The sequence below is a fragment of the Pelodiscus sinensis genome, chromosome 2 (genome assembly GCF_052426305.1).
Source record: "Pelodiscus sinensis isolate ZL-2025 chromosome 2, ASM5242630v1, whole genome shotgun sequence".
NCBI lineage: Eukaryota > Metazoa > Chordata > Testudines > Trionychidae > Pelodiscus > Pelodiscus sinensis.
Genome location: NC_143053.1, coordinates 135,978,376 through 135,998,120, shown reverse-complemented (window position 1 = coordinate 135,998,120; position 19,745 = coordinate 135,978,376).

Sequence of the window (19,745 nt, the reverse complement as noted above, 5' to 3'; positions counted from 1 at the left end):
ACAATTGACTTCAGTAGAGCAGTATACATTTATGCTGATTTAAGAGGAGAATTAGTGCTGTGATTTTTAATACTGAGTTTTACCATAGCAGAGTCATGCTTTTACCTTCTAATATTGGATGCTGCAGAATTTCTGGGGTTTTGCAATTTACTGTTGCTCCAATTATATGCATTTCAAGTAAACTTGTATAATTATGTCTTAATTCCAATTGACAAAAAATGCAGGAGTTACCCAGAGTAGTATATGTTGTTGCACTGATAATTCCTTTTTATAAAGTATGTCTGTCTCCGTTGACACACTCTTCTGCTCTTCCAGTTGCATGTAGTTTTCCTATCAAGAGCATTCTGTGTGGCATTTCTTCTAAGAAATTGCATTCAGTCTCTCCAAACAGATTAAAAAAAAGGGGGGAGGCACCATTGCTCTCCTGAAGCTTTCCAGAAGTCTTTACACAAAGCTTAAAGAGTGTTTTAACCTTATTACATAGATGCCTTCAAACAAGGATTACAACATTTGTGCATGTTTCATCATTCACTGCACCACATAACTTCGGCTGCGTCTAGACTGGCATGATTTTGCGGAAATACTTTTAATGGAAAAGTTTTTCCATTAAAAGTATTTCCGCAAAAGCGCGTCTAGATTGGCACAGATGCTTTTGCGCAAAAAGTGGTTTTGCGCAAAAGCATCCGTGGCCAGTCTAGATGCACTTTTGCGCAAGAAAGCCCCGGTCGCCATTTTAGCCATCGGGGCTTTTTTGCGCAAAACAGTTCTTCCCTGTCTACACTGGCCCTCTTGCGCAAGTATTCTTGTGCAAGAGGGCTTTTTCCCGAGTGAGAGCGTGAAAGTATTTGCGCAAGAAGCAATGATTTTGTACATTACAAAGTCAGTGCTCTTGCGCAAATTCAAGCGGCCAGTGTAGACAGCTGGCAAGTTTTTGCGCAAAAGCAGCTGCTTTTGTGCAAAATCTTGCCAGTCTAGATGCACCCATTGAGTGATCTTGACTGCAGCAACTAAAATCTCCTAAGGCAAGAAATATACTATAATCCCTAACAGATTGAGTGCATGTGATTTTGTAGATGTACTGCCAGAATACTCTGGCCATTGTGTTTTGAATTATGTGGGATACACAATGTTGAAAGAAGCCTTCCCACCCCAACCCTCGTTATGCATCTGTGGTGGCACATCGGGTACCCCTCAATCCTGCACCCCATCTGCAGCAAGATGAGACTCCACCAACCAGTAGTATAGAAAGGGTTTATTGCTTCTCCGGGGCTACAGCACAGCATAGACGTGATGTGGTTTGAGGAGTCAGGGCCAGGATGCCTCAGACCCCTTGGATTAGGGGGTCCATTATCATCACTAGACCTTCAGCCCTCAGCTAAGGCTGCTTCCATCATGTTTCCCAGCCAGCAACTGCCCTTCCCCCAAAACCTTCCTTCCTTTTTCCCTGCCTGCCCTCAACCAGTCGGACAGGTTGGGTCTTTTTGCCTACGTAACTTAAGGCAGCCGTCCTACTGAGCAGTGCCACAGGTACCAGCCAGTAGGGGTCAACCCCAGCCCACACACAGCCACCAGTGGATGCCCAGAGGGTATGGCCTGACATCACAGCATCCCATGCAAGGATGATCATAATCTAATTAAATTTAATTTAATTTAACATTCCATTGGTGAGGAAAACACCATAACAGCCCAACAATGTGGCATTTGATTTTAGAAAGGAGAACAATATGAAAATAGGGAGGTTAGATAATCATAAATTAAATGGTACAGTGCTAAGGTTGAAATCCCCACAAGCTGCATGTAAACTCTTTAAAGACAACATAATAGAGGCTCAACTAAAATGCATACCCCAAATTAAAATAAAACATACTAAGAGAACCAAGATGTTCCATTCTGGCTTAACAACCAAGTAAGAGAATCAATGAGAGTCAAAAAGTCATAATTTAAAAAGTGGAAGTTAAATCTTAGTGAGAAAAATGGAAAGGAGCATAAAATCTGTCAGATTAAGCGTCGTAATATAATTAGGAAGACCAAAAAGGAACTTGAAGAACAGGTAGCCCAAACTTCAAAAAATAATAGGTAAATTTTGTTTAAGTATATCAGAAGCTGGAAGCCTGCTAAACAACTAGTGAGATGGACAATTGAGATGCTAAAGGAGCACTCAAGGATGATAAGGTCATTGTGGAGACACTAAATAAATTCATTGCATCGGTCTTCACAGCTGAGGATGTGAGGGAGATTTTTTTTAGGTGACAAATCTGAAGAACTGTCCAAGATTGAGATGTCGTTAGAGGAGGTTTTGAAACAAATTGATAAACTAAATAGTAATAAGTCATCAGTACCAGAAGATGTTCACTCAAGAGTTCTGAAAGAATTAACATGTGAAACTTCTAACTGCAGTTTGTAGCCTATCCTTTATATCAGCTTCTGTACCAAATGACTGGAGGATAGCTAATTTGCTATCATCATTTAAAAAGGACTTTAGAGTGAACCTTAGCAAATACAGGCCAATAAATCCAACTTCAGTACCAGGCAAATTGGTTGAAATTACAGTAAAGAACAGAATTGTCAGACAGATAGATAAACATAATTTGTTAGGGAAAAGTCAGCATGACCAATCTACAAGAATTCTTTGAGAGACTCAGCAAGCATGTGGACAAGAGGGATACAGTGGATATAGTGTACTTCGATTTCTATAAAGCCTTTGACAAGGTCCCTCACCAAAGGCTCTTAAGTAAAGTGAGTTGTCAGGGGATAAGAGGGAAGGTCCTCTCATGGTAAAAAAGATAGGAAACAAATGATAGGAGTAAATGGTCACTTTTCAGGATAGAGAGAGGTAACTAGTGGTGTCCCATAGGAGTCTGTAGTGGGACAAATCCTATTCAACATATTTATAAATTTTCTGGAGAAAGGTGTAAAACAGTGAGGTGGCAAAATTTCTCAAGATTGTTATGTCCAAAATAGATTGTATAGAGCTTCATAAGGGTCTCACAAGACTAGGTGACTGGGAACAAAATAGCAGATGAAATTCAATGATGAAAAATGCAAAGTAATGCATGCTGGAAAACATAATCCCAACTATACTTAAAAATTATGGGGACTAAATTAGTTACCACTGAAGAGAGAGATTTTGGAGTGATTCTGGATCGTTCTGTGAAAACATACTTTTATCATGCAGGAGCAGTCAAAATGTTGGGAATATTAAGAAAGGGACTGAGAATAAGACAGAATATCTTATTGCCTCTATATAATTCCATGGCACGCCCACATCTTGAACGCTACATGCAGATATGATATCCTCCTCTCAAAAAAGATATACTGGAAATGGAAAAGTTTCAGAAAAAGGTAACAAAAATTATTAGCAATATGGAATGGCTGCCATATGAGGAGAGATTAATAAAACCTGAGGAAGAGTAAGGGGAGATATGATGGAGTTCTATAATATCATGACTGGTGTGGAGAAAGTTAATAAAAAAAGAATTATATACTCCTTCCTATAACAGAAGAACTAGGGGTTAAAAAATAAAATTAATAGGTTTTTAAGCAACCAAAGGAAGTAGCTCTTCATACATCAGCTAAAGGTTGTGTCTACACTAGTGTGATCTTGTACAAAAGCAGCCACTCTTGCTGCCTGTCTACACTGGCTGCGTGTTCTTATGCAAGTAAACTGACGTTCTAATGTATAAAATCAGGGCTTCTTGAGCAAGAACTCTGACGCTCCCGCTCAGGAATAAGCCCTCTTGCGCAAGAGCTCTTCCTGAAGTGGCTAGTGTAGACAGGCAACAAGAATTTCTTGCACAAGAAAGCCCTATGGTTAAAATGGCCATCAGAACTTTCTTGCGCAAGAGAGCATCTACACTGGCATGGATGCCCTTGCGCAAAAGCACATGCCAGTGTAGTAGCGCTCTTCTGGAAGAGTTTTTGTGGAAGAACTCTTCTGGAAAAGAGTTTTTGCGTGAGAATGTGCCAGTGTAGACGTAGCCCTAGTCAACCTTTGAAACTCCTTGCCAGAGGATGTTGTCAAGGCCAAGACTTCAACAGAATTAAAAAAATAGATAAATTCATGGGGGATAGGTCCATCAATTTCTATTAGCCAGGACAGGGAAGAATGGTGTCCCTAGGCATGGGCAGCAGGTTTGTACAATTTTTGGTGGTGCCTCATTAGCCACGCCCTCTGGCCCCCGTTAGCCTCGCCTCTGGAGGTAACACGCTCGGGGCAAGATGGACACATGACCAGAAGTAAAAGGTGTCATGTCACCCCTCTCAAAGGACTTTTCCCACCATTGTCCTACCAACAGGGATTAGTTTGGCCCCCACCAAATCCCCCTCATGCAGCTATCCTGCAGTTGCATTAACCCAATGTGTGTGACATTAACTCAGGGGCAGAGAGGCTGGGGGAAGTGTTCCCTCTAAGGCTATGTCTACACTCGCGGCTTCTTGAGCAAGTACAGCCGTTCTTGCGCAAGAACCCACAGAGCATCCACACTGCCCACCTGTTCTTGTGCAAGGAAATTTACAGTATGGTGTGCTAAGAGAGGGTGTCTTGTGAAAGAGATACACTCTTTTCTAACAGGTGTAAGCTCTCTTGCGCAAGAGGGCAGTGTGGATGCTCGGCAGGGATTTCTTGCGCAAGAAACCCCTATGGCTAAAATGGCAAGAGAGCGTCCACACTGCCATGGATGCTCTTGTGCAAAAGCACAGCTCGCACATGGCAATGTGGATGTGTTCTTGCACAAGCCTTCTTGCACAAGGGTTCTTGTGCAAGATGTTTTTGCACAAGCAACCACCAGTGTAGACATAGCCTAAGAGTATCCTCCCATGAGCAGAATGAATTTTGTGTTGTGCACCAGTACTGCATTCATGTGGCTTGTTTGGATGTGCCACTGTGGCACCCAAGTTATTAAATATTTTTAAAATTTTACCGTTTCTCTCTGCTGCCATGTCTCCTCCCCTGGTTCCATCAGCTCCCCTGGTGCCTGATGCCCCCGCAACTCCTCACCCTCCTCTGCTGTCCTGACTCCTGCCCTTCTCACTGCCCTCAGCCCTGCTGCAACCTGCCCCCCTCCACCAGCCTTTCTCTCCCCCTTGTACCCACTCCTCCAGTAGCCCCACTCTGATCATGTGAGCTACCCCTCCTCATCCCCTCTTCTAACACCTCCCTCTACAAACCTGCCCTGTCTCTCTCCTCTGGTGCTGGTCCCTCCCTGGCAGGGGTCTGCCCTTCTGCTTCACCCCCAGAATCCCCTGGCACCTGCACCTTCCCTTACCCCTGCACCCTCCTGGTGCCTCCCCCTTCCCTTCCCTTCCTGCCCCTGCCCCCTTTGCCTTCTTTTTCCCTGATGCTCACCCCCTCACCACCCTCACCACCCTCTTCCCCCGTTCCCCTAATGCCCCTGTGCCCTCACACATGACTTGCTCCATCTTTGCCTTCCTTATGCCCACCACTTCTTTCAAGCCTACTCCTAGCACCTCCCCCTCCCTCCTGTAGCCCCCAATGCCCTTACTCTCTCCCCTCCCAGCATCACCCTATCCCCCTCCCACTGACACCTTCCCTCCTGCCTTTTTCCTCATTGTCTGCACTTGGCCCCCTGGCATTTGTCTCTCCTCCACCCTGTCCCTTTGGTGCCTTCCCCTTTCTTCTCCCTCTCCCCTCCCCCTCCACACAAGTCCTTTCCTCTCCCAGCACTTCCCCTAGTTTTCTCCCTTCTCCTCCCCCTCCCCTACTTTCTGTCTTTCACTTTGCAGGGCCAGAATCTGCGCTCCACCCCAGAAGTCCCTGAACTCCGAACCCGTAACTCAGCCACACAGCACAACATGGCACCGAGAAGTTTTAAAGTCCTGGGCCGTGATGTCACATCATGCCCGGGCGTCTCCCCGACCACCTGTTTGAGCACACTGTTTGAGCATGCTGCACATAGCAGCAGAAGCCGGTAAGGGGGATCTGAGTGAAAGCTGTGCATGGCAGGGCTGGGGCCAGGGCCACGGCCAGGGCCAGGGCTGGGGGAGAGATGCTGTGGGGCCTGGGTGGGAGGATGCATGAGGGGGCCAGGGCCAATTCCAAGCAGGGCCGGAGAGACCCAGCTCCAAATATTGGTGGAGCTCTGAATATTGCTGGACCATGGGCACTATGATCCCATGTAACTCGCTGCCCATGTCCCTAGGGTCTGTTTGTCAGCATCTGGGAATAGGTAAAGGGGATAGATTAATTGATGATTACCTGTTCTATTCATTCCCTTTATTGGCCACTGTCAGAAGACAGAATATTGGACTAAATGGACCTTTGGCAAGAGCCAGTATGGCCATTTTTACATTCTTACTGAAGCCCCTAGGAATCCCAGGAGTCATATTATTAGAAGTGGAGAAGAATTGCAGAGGAGAAGTAGGCAGCACTATCCCCGAGTGGATGCCACTTGTACAACTAGCTATCATGCAAGGTCAGTTAAGCATCAGAACAATCACTCAACTCTGATTTAACAAGATCTCAGTTTCATCCAATCACACACTGGAAACACCATAGTCAGTCCAACATACCTAAACATATTGAAAAAGCAGCGTAACAAAATATCTTCTTGTTGATTTGCATGTGAGAGAATAGTTGCCCAAAATCGATCTGTGAAGTCAACTATTCAAGTGCCTTCGTATCCCCCTGTTATAGTCTACAAGTGTAATTTCCAACAATAGGAAAGTTAGTAGATAACAAGGACATCTGATTGTCAAACCTAGATAAAGGATTGTTAATCAAGACATGTTGATTGAGCTGAGGTGCCTCAATCAGTACCATATGGGGGTGGTCCACAGTTCTGTGTTTCAGAGTTACAAAATCTCTCTCTATAGCATCTCCTCCTGCTCTGTGGGGTTGGCCCAATGATGGTTCTTGGTTTCTCCATTTTGCGATGATTTCAGGCTGTTTAGATTTTGCCCTTCCCAATCTTGAATTTTAGACCTTCACAAGGTTTCCCTGATTCTAAACTCCTTCCCTCTCCCAGAGGATTCGCAGGGAGCAAAACTTCCCAATCTATTCTCTAAATGTGCTTTCTCACTTTTTTTACAGTAATCTGGCTCCTTTCCAGGTGATCTTGTTAATTGACTTACCTAATACACTCCAGGTGACAAATGGTAGGTTAATTGAGTTCTGAAGTTCTCATTAACATTTTTTCAGCATCACTGTGGGGTATACACCTCATAAAGAAAAAGACATTTTATTCTAAACTTGAGCAAATCACTCAATATTTGAACTTCTGAATTTAAAATTTGAATGTAGTTCTACAAGACAGAACTTAATTATTTTCACACGCAAATCAAGAGTGAATGCTGTCTGGATCTGTATATTTGTGAGCATTCAATATTGTGCAAAAAAATCACATGCACAGATGAAGATAGAACAGACAGTATGTCTACACAGCAAAGTTATTTCAAAATAACAACCCTTATTTTGAAAAAACTTTCATAGCCTCTACACAGCTAATAGCGGAGTGCTTATTTTGAATTTGGTAAACCTCATTCTACAAGGAAAAACATCAAATTCAAAATAGCTATTTTGAAATGAGTGCTGTGTAGACACTTATTTCGAAATAGGGGGCCTCCAACCTTCCCAGGGTACCCTGGTGGCCACTTCAGCCTCAACCAAGAACACTTCTCTCTCTTCCCCGTTCCCCGGAGACCTTAAAGGGGTAGACTAAGTCTAACTTCAGTACCGGGAAAATTAGTCGAAACAATAAAGAATAAAATTGTGAAGCATGTAGAAGAACATAATTTGTTGGACAAAAGTAAACAAGGTTTCTGTAAAGGGAAATCCTGTCTTACTAATCTGTTAGAGTTCTTTGAAGGGGTTAACAAACATGCGGACAAGGGAGATCCAGTAGATATAGTACACTTGGATTTTCAGAAAGCCTTTGACAAGGTCCCTCACCAAAGGCTCTTGTGTAAATTACATGGCTATGGGATAAGAGGAAGGTCCTTTCTTGGATGGAGAACTGGTTAAAAGACAGGAAACAAAGGGTAGGAATAAATGGTAAATTTTCAGATTGGAGAGGGGTAACTAGTGGTGTCCCCCAAGGGTCAGTCCTGGGACCAGTCCTTTTCAACTTATTCATAAATGATCTGGAGAAAGGGGTAAGCAGTGAGGTAGTAAAGTTTGCAGATGATACCAAACTGTTTAGGATAATCAAGACAGAAGCAGACTGTGAGGGACTCCAAGAAGATCTTACCAAACTGAATGATTGGGCAACAAAATGGCAAATGAAATTTAATGTGGATAAGTGTAAAGTAATGCACATCGGGAAAAATAACTCCAACTATACGTACAGTATGATGGGGGCTAATTTGGCTACGACAAATCAGGAAAGAGATCTTGGAGTTATCATGGACAGTTCTCTGAAAACTTCCACACAGAGTGCAGCGGCGGTCAAAAAGGCAAATAGGATGCTAGGAATTATTAGGAAAGGGATAGAAAATAAGACCCAGAATATCTTACTGCCCCTGTATAAAACTATGGTACGCCCACATCTTGAATACTGTGTACAGATGTGGTCTCCTCACTTCAAAAAAGATATTTTGGCCTTGGAAAGGGTTCAGAAAAGGGCAACTAAAATGATTAGGGGTTTGAAACGGGTCCCATATGAGGAGAGGTTAAAGCGACTGGGACTTTTCAGTTTACAAAAGAGGAGACTGAGGGGGGATATGATAGAGGTCTATAAAATCATGAGTGGTGTGGAGAGGGCTGATAAAGAAAAGTTATTTATTAGTTCCCATAATAGAAGAACTAGAGGACACCAAATGAATGTAATGGGTAGCAGGTTTAAAACTAATAAAAGAAAGTTCTTCTTCACACAGCGTGTTGTCAACCTGTGGAACTCCTTGCCAGAGGAGGCTATGAAGGCTAGGACTTTAATAGAGTTTAAAGAGAAGCTGGATAAATTCATGGAAGTTAAGTCCATAAAAGGCTATTAGCCAGGGGATAGAAATGGTGTCCCTGGCCTCTGTTTGTCAGAGGCTGGAGAGGGATGGCAGGAGACAAATCACTTGATCATTGTCTTCGGTCCACCCTCTCTGTGGCACCTGGTGCTGACCACTGTCGGTAGACAGGCTATTGGGCTAAATGGACCTTTGGTCTGACCCAGTATGGCCGTTCTTATGTTCTTATTTTCTTATGACTCTGGCCACGGTGCCTGTGCCAGATCCAAGCCTCCCAGCCCAGAGCCAGCAGTTACTGCCCTGACCCAGTGAACCCAAAACATGAGCCAGTAAGTCACTGGCAGCCAGCTCTCCACCACTCCCCAGGATCAGGCTGCCACCTCCCAGGAGCCTGCCAGGGCCTGGAGAAGGTGGTCGCCTTCCTGGTACAGGGTGGAGATCATGAACCTTATTCAGGTTTGGGGGGGAAGCCTCCAACTTCCATGATCTCTGCACTAGATGTAGGAATGCAGCCATCTATGGCAGGATAGCTGCCAGCCTGACCACCTAAGGCCACATGCGAATCCAGGAGCAGGTTTGCATGACAATCAAGTTGGTCTGGCAAGACCCCCAACCCTGAGCCCTGAGCTTTCCCTTCCCCTTCTTCCCCTTGCTTCCCTTCCAGCTCCCTCCTCCCAGGTTTCCCTCTCCCCTCTCCCACCCTCTCTTCTCCCCTCTTCCACCTCCTTTCCCCAGTCTCACCAGAGTTTCATTCCCTCCCCCCCCCAGTTTTGTTAAATAAAGAGAGTTTGTGTTCATGAAAATGAGTGAGGCCTCCTGAGCACGCAGAGACAAAATGCTTTGCTGTCCTTCATTGAGGTAGACAAGCAAGCAGGGAAACCTGAGAACTGGCTGTCCAGGGGGGTCCCTGCATAGATCTCAGATAGCCTCAGGCAGCAGCCCCACACAGTAAGTCCTGACTTGGTGCTCTGCTGGAACTGGTTCTGGTCAGCCTTAAATGTAATTCAGAGTCCACTCAGTGGGGATGCACTATTTTGAAATAGCAAAACGGTATTTCGAAATGCATTTTGTGTGTAGACACATTATTTAGAAATAAGCTATTTTGAAATAACTATTTTGAAGTAAGATATTTCAAAACAGCACTGTAATGTAGACATACCCAGAGATACTTTTTGGAAATTGTCAATCAGTGTCTGGTTTTTTTAAAAGAACAATGCTATGTGAGTTGTCAAGCTGGTGAATGTTTAAACAATAAGAAAACTTAGTACATTAAAGACTTTTTTGTTACAAAAGAGGTCAGTACTGTGTAGCTTCTGATACTGAAAGCAATGTGTGACATGTAATATAAAATCGAAGGTGAGAGACTACAAACCAGTAAGGTCTTTCTTCTGGATACTATAGAAACACGTCAGCAGCCTAGCCCTGATACTGCATTAAAAACTTTCAAACATTCAATGTTTGAGGCTCAATTTTAGCTCCACCTTAAAGTATAGCCCCTTACCAGAAAAACATCCAGGGAATGTGTGCTCTTCTGCTATTTTTTGTGGAAGAGCAGACAAGCTCTTTCAGAAGCCCTGTCTTCTTCCTTCCATGAGGAAGAAGGGGTCTTCCAAAAGAGGAGGCTTTTCCAAATTTGGCCCAGTGTAGATGGGCCAAATTTCAGAAAAGCCTCTTCCGAAAAAAACTATCGGAAAAAGGTAAGAAAATTATGGAGCACAATTTGCATACCATTCTCTGATAGAGCAGTGTAATCTAGACATAGCCTTGGAAGAGAACACTAATGCTAAGAATCATAGAATCATATAATATTAGAACTGGAAGGGACACTGAGAGGTCAAGACCAGTTCCCTGTCCTCATGGTAGGTCTGAATGGGTGAGGAGGAACTTGTGCCTGAGGAATCAAAAGAGTACAGGAGACCCCCGACTTGCGACGCAATTGGTTCAGGAAGAAGCTTTGCAAGTCGGGGGCATTGTAATTCCAACCCACATTTACGGTAGGCGCTGTTCACCATTGTAAATGTGGGCCGAGGATGTAAGTCGGGGGTTTCCGGCCCCTTCCACACCTACAAAAATGGTTGTAAGTGAGGGGGGTCAGAACTCAGGCAATCACATCTTGAGGGCCTCCTGTATTGGGGAATAGGGTAACAAGGGAGAATTAATGGACTGCAAGAAAGGAAAGAATCAAAACACTTGAGTGAAAAAGAATGTAATGAAATTATTGGGGCACCAAAGGATTTGGGTGAACTAAAAGTTGTAAGGAAAAGCTGGGGCTGTATATTAGAATAGCATGTGGAATTGTATTGTCCTGCAATACAAGTCTTCTCCTTCAAGCTAATTTTCTCTTCCAGCTTGACTTGGATGTGACCCAGCCTGTCCTCAGTCAAAAAGCCTATCATGTGGAACTGAATAGGCATGAATCTAAACAGGTTCTGTGCACACCACATAGGATTCTTAAGAAATTAACCCAAAAGCCCACTAGAACATATAGGCTATGTCTACACTGGCATGATTTTCCAGAAATGCTTTTAACGGAAAAGTTTTCCATTAAAAGCATTTTTGGAAAAGCACGTCTAGATTGGCAGGACTCTTTTCCGCAAAAGCACTTTTTGCAGAAAAGCGTCTGTGGCCAATCTAGACGCGCTTTTCCGCAAAAAAAAAGCCCCGATTGCCATTTTCGTGATCAGGGCTTTTTTGCGGGAAACAAATCCCTGCTGTCTACACTGGCCCTTTGGGGCAAAAGTCTTTCAGAAAAAGACTTTTGCCCAAACGGGAGCAGCATAGTTTTTCCGGAAAAGCACTGATGATTTTACAGTAGATCGTCAGTGCTTTTCCGGAAATTCAAGTGGCCAGTGTAGACAGCTGGCAAGTTTTTCCGGAAAAGCAGATGATTTTCCGGAAAAACCTTGCCAGTGTAGACACAGCCATAGAGAGTAAGATCTTTTAATCATATTTTTAATTCAGCTTGGAAAAAGTAATACAAGTGCATTTTGTTTAAAATACATGTTGGCAAACCCTTGGACTGAAAAGATGGATTTAAATTTGTACAGTGTAAAGTATCAAAGTGTCCAAGTCCATCATTAGTACTATATCTGCTACTGCAATTCAAATAATAAATAAAGATATGTGGAAACTCTATCTTCATTATATTGCAAATAAAGCCTCCTACTCTGGCAGGGAAAAACAAGTATGAACTTTTGGGTGGTGGTTCTCTTGTGAATCAAGTTTTATTCTTTCACTACTCAAAAGATTCTTATAACAACTCCACTACTCGAAGGGCTTGTATGCTCTATGGAGATTCATAGAATCATAGAATACTAGGACTGAAAGGGACTTCGAGAGGTCATTGAGTCCAGTCCCCTGCCCTCATGGCAGGACCAAATCCTGTCTAGACCATCCCTGATAGACATTTATGAAACCTACTCTTAAATATCTCCAGAGATGGAGATTTCACAACCTCCCTGGGCAATTTATTCCAGTGTTTGACTAGTCTGACAGTTAGGAACTTTTTCCTAATGTCCAACCTAAACCTCCCTTGCTGCAGTTTAAGCCCACTATCCTCAGAGGCCAAGATGAACAATTTTTCTCCCTCCTCCTTATGACACCCTTTTAGATACCTAAAAACTGCTATCATGTCCCCCCTCAATCTTCTCTTTTCTAAACTAAACAAACTCAATTCTTTCAGCCTTTCTTCATAGGTCATGTTCTCTAGACCTTTAATCATTCTTGTTGCTCTTCTCTGGACCCTCTCCAATTTCTCCACATCTTTCTTGAAATGCAGTGGCCAGAACTGGACACAATACTCCAATTGAGGCCTAACCAGCACAGAGTAGAGCAGAAGAATGACTTCTCGGCTACGTCTACACTGGCATAAAGTGTTCTGTTAAAAGCATTTTCGGAAAAGCGCATCTAGATTGGCAGGACGCTTTTCCAGAAAAGCACTTTTCCGCAAAAAAGCCCCGATCGTCATTTTCGCGATCGGGGCTTTTTTGCGGAAAACACTACTGTGCTGTCTATACTGGCCCTTTTCCAGAACAGTTTTCTGGAAAAAGACTTTTGCCTGAGTGGGAACAGCATAGTTTTTCCGGAAAAGCACTGATGATTTTACATTAGCTCGTCAGTGCTTTTCCGGAAATTCAAGCGGCCAGTGTAGACAGCTGGCAAGTTTTTCCAGAAAAGCGGCTGATTTTCCAGAATAACTTGCCAGTGTAGACACAGCCCTCATGTCTTGCTCACAACACACCTGTTGCTTCCCTGAATCATGTTTGCTTTTTTTGCAACAGCATCACACTGCTGACTCATATTCAGCTTGTGGTCCACTATAACCCCTAGATCCCTTTCTGCCATCCTCCTTCCTAGACAGTCGCTTCCCATTCTGCATGTGTGAAACTAATTGTTCCTTCCTAAGTGGAGCACTGCTGCAGTAGATCTTCTGGAGTTCAAATTAGAAGGTCTAGTGAAGATCCACTAATTCAAACTGAGACGGCTCTCCCATCAGCACCAGTATCCTGCTCACGATGAGTAAGGGAAGTCAATGGAAGCATGCTGCCAAAATGTGATATTTTGACTCCAGCTACACAATTAATGTAGCTGGAGCTGTATATCTTAAGTCCATTTTCTCCTTTAGTGTAGACCAGGTCAACTAGGCTAAACAAAATCTGGATAATTCTAGGACTATGTCTGTGTCTCCAAGACATGTCATTATGGGGCAATTTAGTTACTTCCTACGTCTCCTGAAAACACATAGCACTGTATTATTTGTAAGGTCATCATCTGAGGTTCTAAAACTCAAGGCTCATTAATCTATTAAAAGCATAAGACTATAAACTGTGGGTATCACAGACAGAGCAATGGATCCAAAAAGAAAGATGCAGACATGATTTTAAAATAAAATATGTATTTTCAATTGGAAACTAATATTTGCATTGCTTTATTAAAGTCAGTCTCATCAGTCTTAAAATGACTCAGGAATTAGCTGCAGATGTGATGACAGCTTTTAAAGACCTTTTTCTCATATTTTAGTGCTTGAAATTGAAAGAGATGTTTGCATCACCACTTATGATCACATTTTCTCTTAAATAATGCTATGGGAATGGCTGGAAAATAGGAAATTCCTTTCTGAAAAGCTGCTGCTCTGAAATGATGCCTTAATGAGATCATTGGTGAAAAATTTCAATACTCCTTAGCATAGAGTGACTTTCATTTCTGAATCTCCAGTCAGTTGTGGATATTTATCAGAGTCAACAGTAAACATGCTCTGGAGACCAAGGATTTTAAAAGCTTCACTGGTGGGGCTTGTTGCATAAAAAAGCTTCCGCCTGAGCTAACTAGATTTATATACATGGATTTTCTAAAGCTACACCAAACTGTAAGGTCTAAGGTTTTAAACTGCAACTTATTATGATCCTTGTCAATCTTTGCAATCTGTATAACTCTCAAATTTACTGTAAACTGCAACTTTGTAATCTTTGTAACATGCAGCCACCTTGCTTGTAACTTTCCCTAAGCTGCTTTCTCCCCTGAGTGAATGGAGAGAGAGTGTGAGTGTGTCTGAAGAAGGCTTGGAACAATGGACCACATGGCAATGAGTCATCACAGTATGGGCATGCTCCCTGCTGGATAAAGGGAAGTCTGGGTATGCTCCCCGATGACAAGGTGAATGAGTCACAGGAGCCATTCAGACACTATATAAAGAGAAGGAGCACATGTGAGACTCTCTCTTTTTCCTTCCACTGATCCTGAGAAGCTCCCCTCCAGTGTCTTTCCTCCTGACCAGCTTCCCCAGCCATGATGAGCAAACAGACCCTTCAGGATCCACATGCCTTGGCTCCTTCTGCAACCCATATGTCTGTATAAGTGTGTGATTGTCTGAAGACAGGAATGAATGGGTGTGAATGAGTGAATAAATGGAGGGGTGTGTGCTTGCTTTCTTGTCTGTGTGTGTGAGAGAGAGAGAGAGAAAGAGTTCTATCTTCTTTAGCTTAAACATTTGGTGGCTGCTTTCTCCTCTTTAGTTCTACTTAGTGGAAATAAACCCATACTAGTGTAACCCTGGGTGGTCTCCAGTGAGAATATTTTTGGGGTAACAGGACTGATTTAAAACTTGAGAGTTTCCTTAGCCATCTCGTTGAGCCCAAGTCTACATTAGAACCTTATTTTGAAATAACCCCCTCAAGTTTGAATTTATAAGTGGTGCATCCACACTACCAAGCCTGTTGTTTCAAAATAATGGGCCACAGAATTCAAACTCTGAACTCCTGCTTTTCATCAGGAGCAATGCTAATTCTGAAATAGGAATTTTGAAATACTGGTAGTATGTATGTGCCGTTGCTACTATTTTGAAATAATTACTTTCCAGAGTAATTCGAACTAATTACTCCCCAGTGCTTCCTGGGGCTCAAAATCTGAGGTGGAGGATCCACATTAATGGAACCTGCCTTGGGCTAATTTCATTGGCTTCCCCATAGTGTGGATACACTAGTTTGCATTAGTTAAATCAGGAGTTATTAAATCTAATTTACTAATTTTGAATTACTTTGCTAGTGTAGACATGGTCTGATGCTCAAACCTGTATTACTATTTCTTCAGCTCTGTGGTACTCTCTTCCACAAGTAGCTGGAGCAGAATAGCTGTACATAAAATTACATGATTTATGGAATGTATTTGTAGACAAAAGGAGTCAGATTGAAGATAGGATACTCTGCTATCTGGAATACATTAATTTATAGTTGAAACACTAGGATCTATAATTTGTTATAAAACCTAAAACATACAATATAATATACAATGTCATTATGTCTGAATTCAATCCAAAATTTAGCCTCACACATTTATAAATAATTCAATTAAATAATTTTCCTCAAGGAGAAAAAGATTTTTCATTGATTTTGCAAAGCTGATTCAATATAATCTTTAATTGTTGGAATTCTCAGAAAATGATCATTACATAAAATGACAAATACAAGCAGCCAAAACTTAACACTTGTTTCAAGACCATTGCATGTAGGATAATAAGTTTAAAAAATTCTCAAATACCATGACATCAGTGGCAAGGATTAATAATTCTATCTGTATAAATTCATTTACATTCACAAGGGCTTCTAAATTTGTAATCACAGTCAATTGCAGATGTGAATTTGTTGAATAGCTATCTCCTTTTGAAAACACACCAATAAATCAGGCAGTTTGATCAGCTTCCTTTCATTTGAGACCCCAATAGATGGTTTCTGAAAAGTTATATGCACAAGATTACATGCCAAGTTCATGACCTTCTGAAGCATGGTCCACAATAGAAATGGAATAGAAAACTATTAATTTTCATCATTCACAATTATTTTCTTCTGTTTACAGATACATAGTGGCAGACTTATTTTTAGACAGTTTTCTTCTTAGAAAGTTTTCTAAGTCTATTCTTACCAATTGTGTTAACAACTTTGTCTTAAGCTCAAATAACACAATGGTTGTTCATATGAACATGTGTTGCAGATCTCAAATGATACTTCAGGATTTGTTTCTAGATTTTGTACAGTTCTCTTGGTAGTTGATTCATGTATTTTCACACCTATCTCTGAAGCATAATAACTCTTTTAGGGAGTAATGAAATCCATCCCTGGACAGATCCAGGCATGAGCTGGCAGGAAATAAGTTGTTTTGTATTATTGATTTGCCTTGTCATTGATTGGTAAATCTCCTCTTTTGAATCCTATCCTCACCTCTCAGATGCATCATGGATGGCTATGACAGCTTCTTGCCAGAGTACTACACGTACTTGACATCTAATCCCAATTTGTTGCAGACAAGATGTCATCTCTTCTGATATTTAATGAGGAAATTTATAATTTTTCTGGCCAAAAATCTAAGCCTAGAAGGTGTGGTTGAACACAAAGAAGGGTGTTTCATGTTCATAACTAACGTTAGTTTTTGGAGCGGTTGAAATCCTGATGATCAGTTGGCACATGCCCTTTCTTTTCGGAAAATACACTGAGTCTCCACGCTATTTGATTCAAGATAGTGTATATGGGCTTTTATTCAATAATATATATAGAAAATATAGTCAGCATATGACTGTGGCACAAATGCACAGTAAATTGAACACCTGAATAAAAAGGAGAGATACTGTTCATCGGAGGCACAAAGAACACAGGCTCTTTATAGCACACATAGGTAGCACTTGCCCTCTAAACCATCAATAAATGCAGATTTGGCAATCCCATTTTCATTTTTATAATTGCCTTTCATCTGAGGACCAACACCAGTCCAGTCAAGTTTACACTAGTTATTTAATGGGGCACGGAAAGGTAAGAGTTGTACTAGGGTCTCTTACGGCGTGTTGACACTACAGCCTTATTTCAAAATTATTTAAAAATAACAAGGTGAGCATCCACACAGAAAGTCCATTATTTTGAAATTATTTTGGTGACATTGATAGGCCTCACCACCTGTTAAAACATAGAAACGTAGAATCACTGGGTTGCCAGAGTCCTTGAGAGTTCCCCGAGCCCAAGCCACTTCTCACAGTAGGAGCAAACCCAACTATCCCATCCCCAGCTGGGCTTTTTGAAGATAGGACAGGAAAACCACCAGGATTCTACCACTCCCACCCCACAGGGAACAGATTCCAGTGCTTGACCACTTTGCTGGGACAATAGTAAGAGAGCCAAACCTGCATGAGCGCAGCCCCAGCAGTTGATCTTCCCATGCCAAACTGGTTCCTGACAGAGCAGTAGCTGTCAGGTGTGGCTAGCTTCCAAATAGCGATGATGACATGGTTCTAGAGAGGGATGGCGGGTTCCATGCAGGTGTCGCATTACCAGATGGTAGGGGCCAACCCCTCGCAGAGCTCCAGGAAGGTATCTTTCAGCACGCAGAAATTCTGGAGTCACTGCTGGTTGTCCCATCACTCCAAGATGATCCGGTCCCACCAGTCAGGTGTACTGGCACCAGAAGCAGCAGCGCATGGTGTGCAGGGGTAGGGGAGGTGGGAGGGACAGTGGTGCATAAGGAGCAATCAGGGCTGGATAAGGAAGTCCCCCATTCCAGGCTTGTCATCATCCTCATGCAGTGCCATAAGGGCAATTTATGTACACTCCACCAGGAAGTGAAGCATGAGGTCTAAGAGCCACTGACTGCTGTGCAGAAGCTCTGGCTCCATGTTGAGAATGCTGTGGCAATTGCAAGAGCAAGCAGAGCACACGGCGTGGTGTTAGCTGTCCCTCAAGGAGGTAGGCAAAGGTGAAGAGTCTGAGACACATCTATACAGGGGAGCTCCCTTAAGCCTCAGCCTCAGCCAGTAGCTACTGGAAGTGATTGTTGTTCTGATGTTCTGCTTGAAGTGTTTCTGAGGGGCTTTAAGTGTGATTCAGGCTCCAATGAGTATGGAGGCTCTATTTCAATATAGATATGTGCTATTTTGATGAGGCTATGTACTGTGGATGCATGATTTTGAAATAGTTATTTTGGAAGTTATTATTCCAAAATAACTTCTTTCAAAATAAGCATGTAGTATAGATATACCAGAGGTGGCCAACCTGTTACAGATGAAGAGCCAAAATAGTGATGGATACAGTGCAAAGAGCTGAGGGAAAGAAGTTGTTGAGCAAAAAAAATAAATAAATAAAAATGTGTGGCCCAAGCAAGCTTCCATCGGTTGCAGCGTCAGATCTCGCTGCCCAGGCCAGAGAAGGAAAAAAAGGTCAGAGCAGGGGACTGTGAGAAAAGCTGTGGGTGCGGGAGCCGCAGTTTTTCCTTTGAAGAGCCATGGGTTGCCCACTCCTGAGATATACCCTTACGGTGCACAGCACCCTTACCTCGAAATAAGCTATGCAATTTGCATTATGCAAATTGCGCAGCTTATTTAGAGGTTATTTTAAATAAAGCTCTATTCAACAAGTCCCTCAACCCTTGTGGAATGAGGATTACAGGGACACTGGAATAGCACGCCTGTTATTTTGAAATATGTTTCAAAATTACAGGCATTTTTAAAGATGTGGAATTGCTAATTTGGGATACTTCTGGTGTCCTGAAATAGCCCCAGTGTCTAGATGTAGCTTAAGTGACAAAGTATTGGGGATAGAACTCAGAAGGTCAGTTTCCTGGCTCCTCTACTTCAATGCAGTTGCCAGAATGTAGCTCCCACATCCAGGGTCCCCACAATGAGCTCAGGGTCAAGCTCAGTGAGGACCAGGAAGGTAGCTGGCACAAAGTGCTGTGAAAACTGCAGCATGGCCATGTGGGACCATCGCATGTTTAGGGGCAGCTCCGGCTCCATGGCACCAAGAGAAAAAGGGTATTTCTATTGACAGAAGAAGCAGCTGCTGGAGATCAATTCTGGAAAACCAGGCAGAAGCAGACAGAGTATGTTGAGAAGATTGGCCTGCTCAGGTGACCATCACAGGATGGTAGAGCTTTGGGTAGGAGAGACATGCTTGCATAGAATATTGTTTTAAATCTTTTTTTTTCTGAATGTTTTGTTCCAGTCATAAAATAAACAATACTTCGATTAAAGGAAGCTGTGAGGTTGTTGTATACAACATTGGGAAATGAAAAACCACAGATCCTGAAATGAGCAGGACCTTCTGGGTAAGCACAGTTGCTACAAAAGTTCAGGACTGCTGACCATCTTCGCTGGGCCCTGGGCAAGGTGGGGATGTGGGTCCAGGCCCCCCCAGGAGAAGTGGAGTCTTTGGCAAAAAGGGTGGGGTTGAGATCTAGCCTCTCCCAACCAGCCCTTCAGCACCACCAGGCATGCACTGCCATGAGCTTCAGTGGCAATTTAAAGAGTCCAGAGCTCTGGCTGCTGATGCCTCCCATTGATGGCCCTTCACACGATACTATAGTTC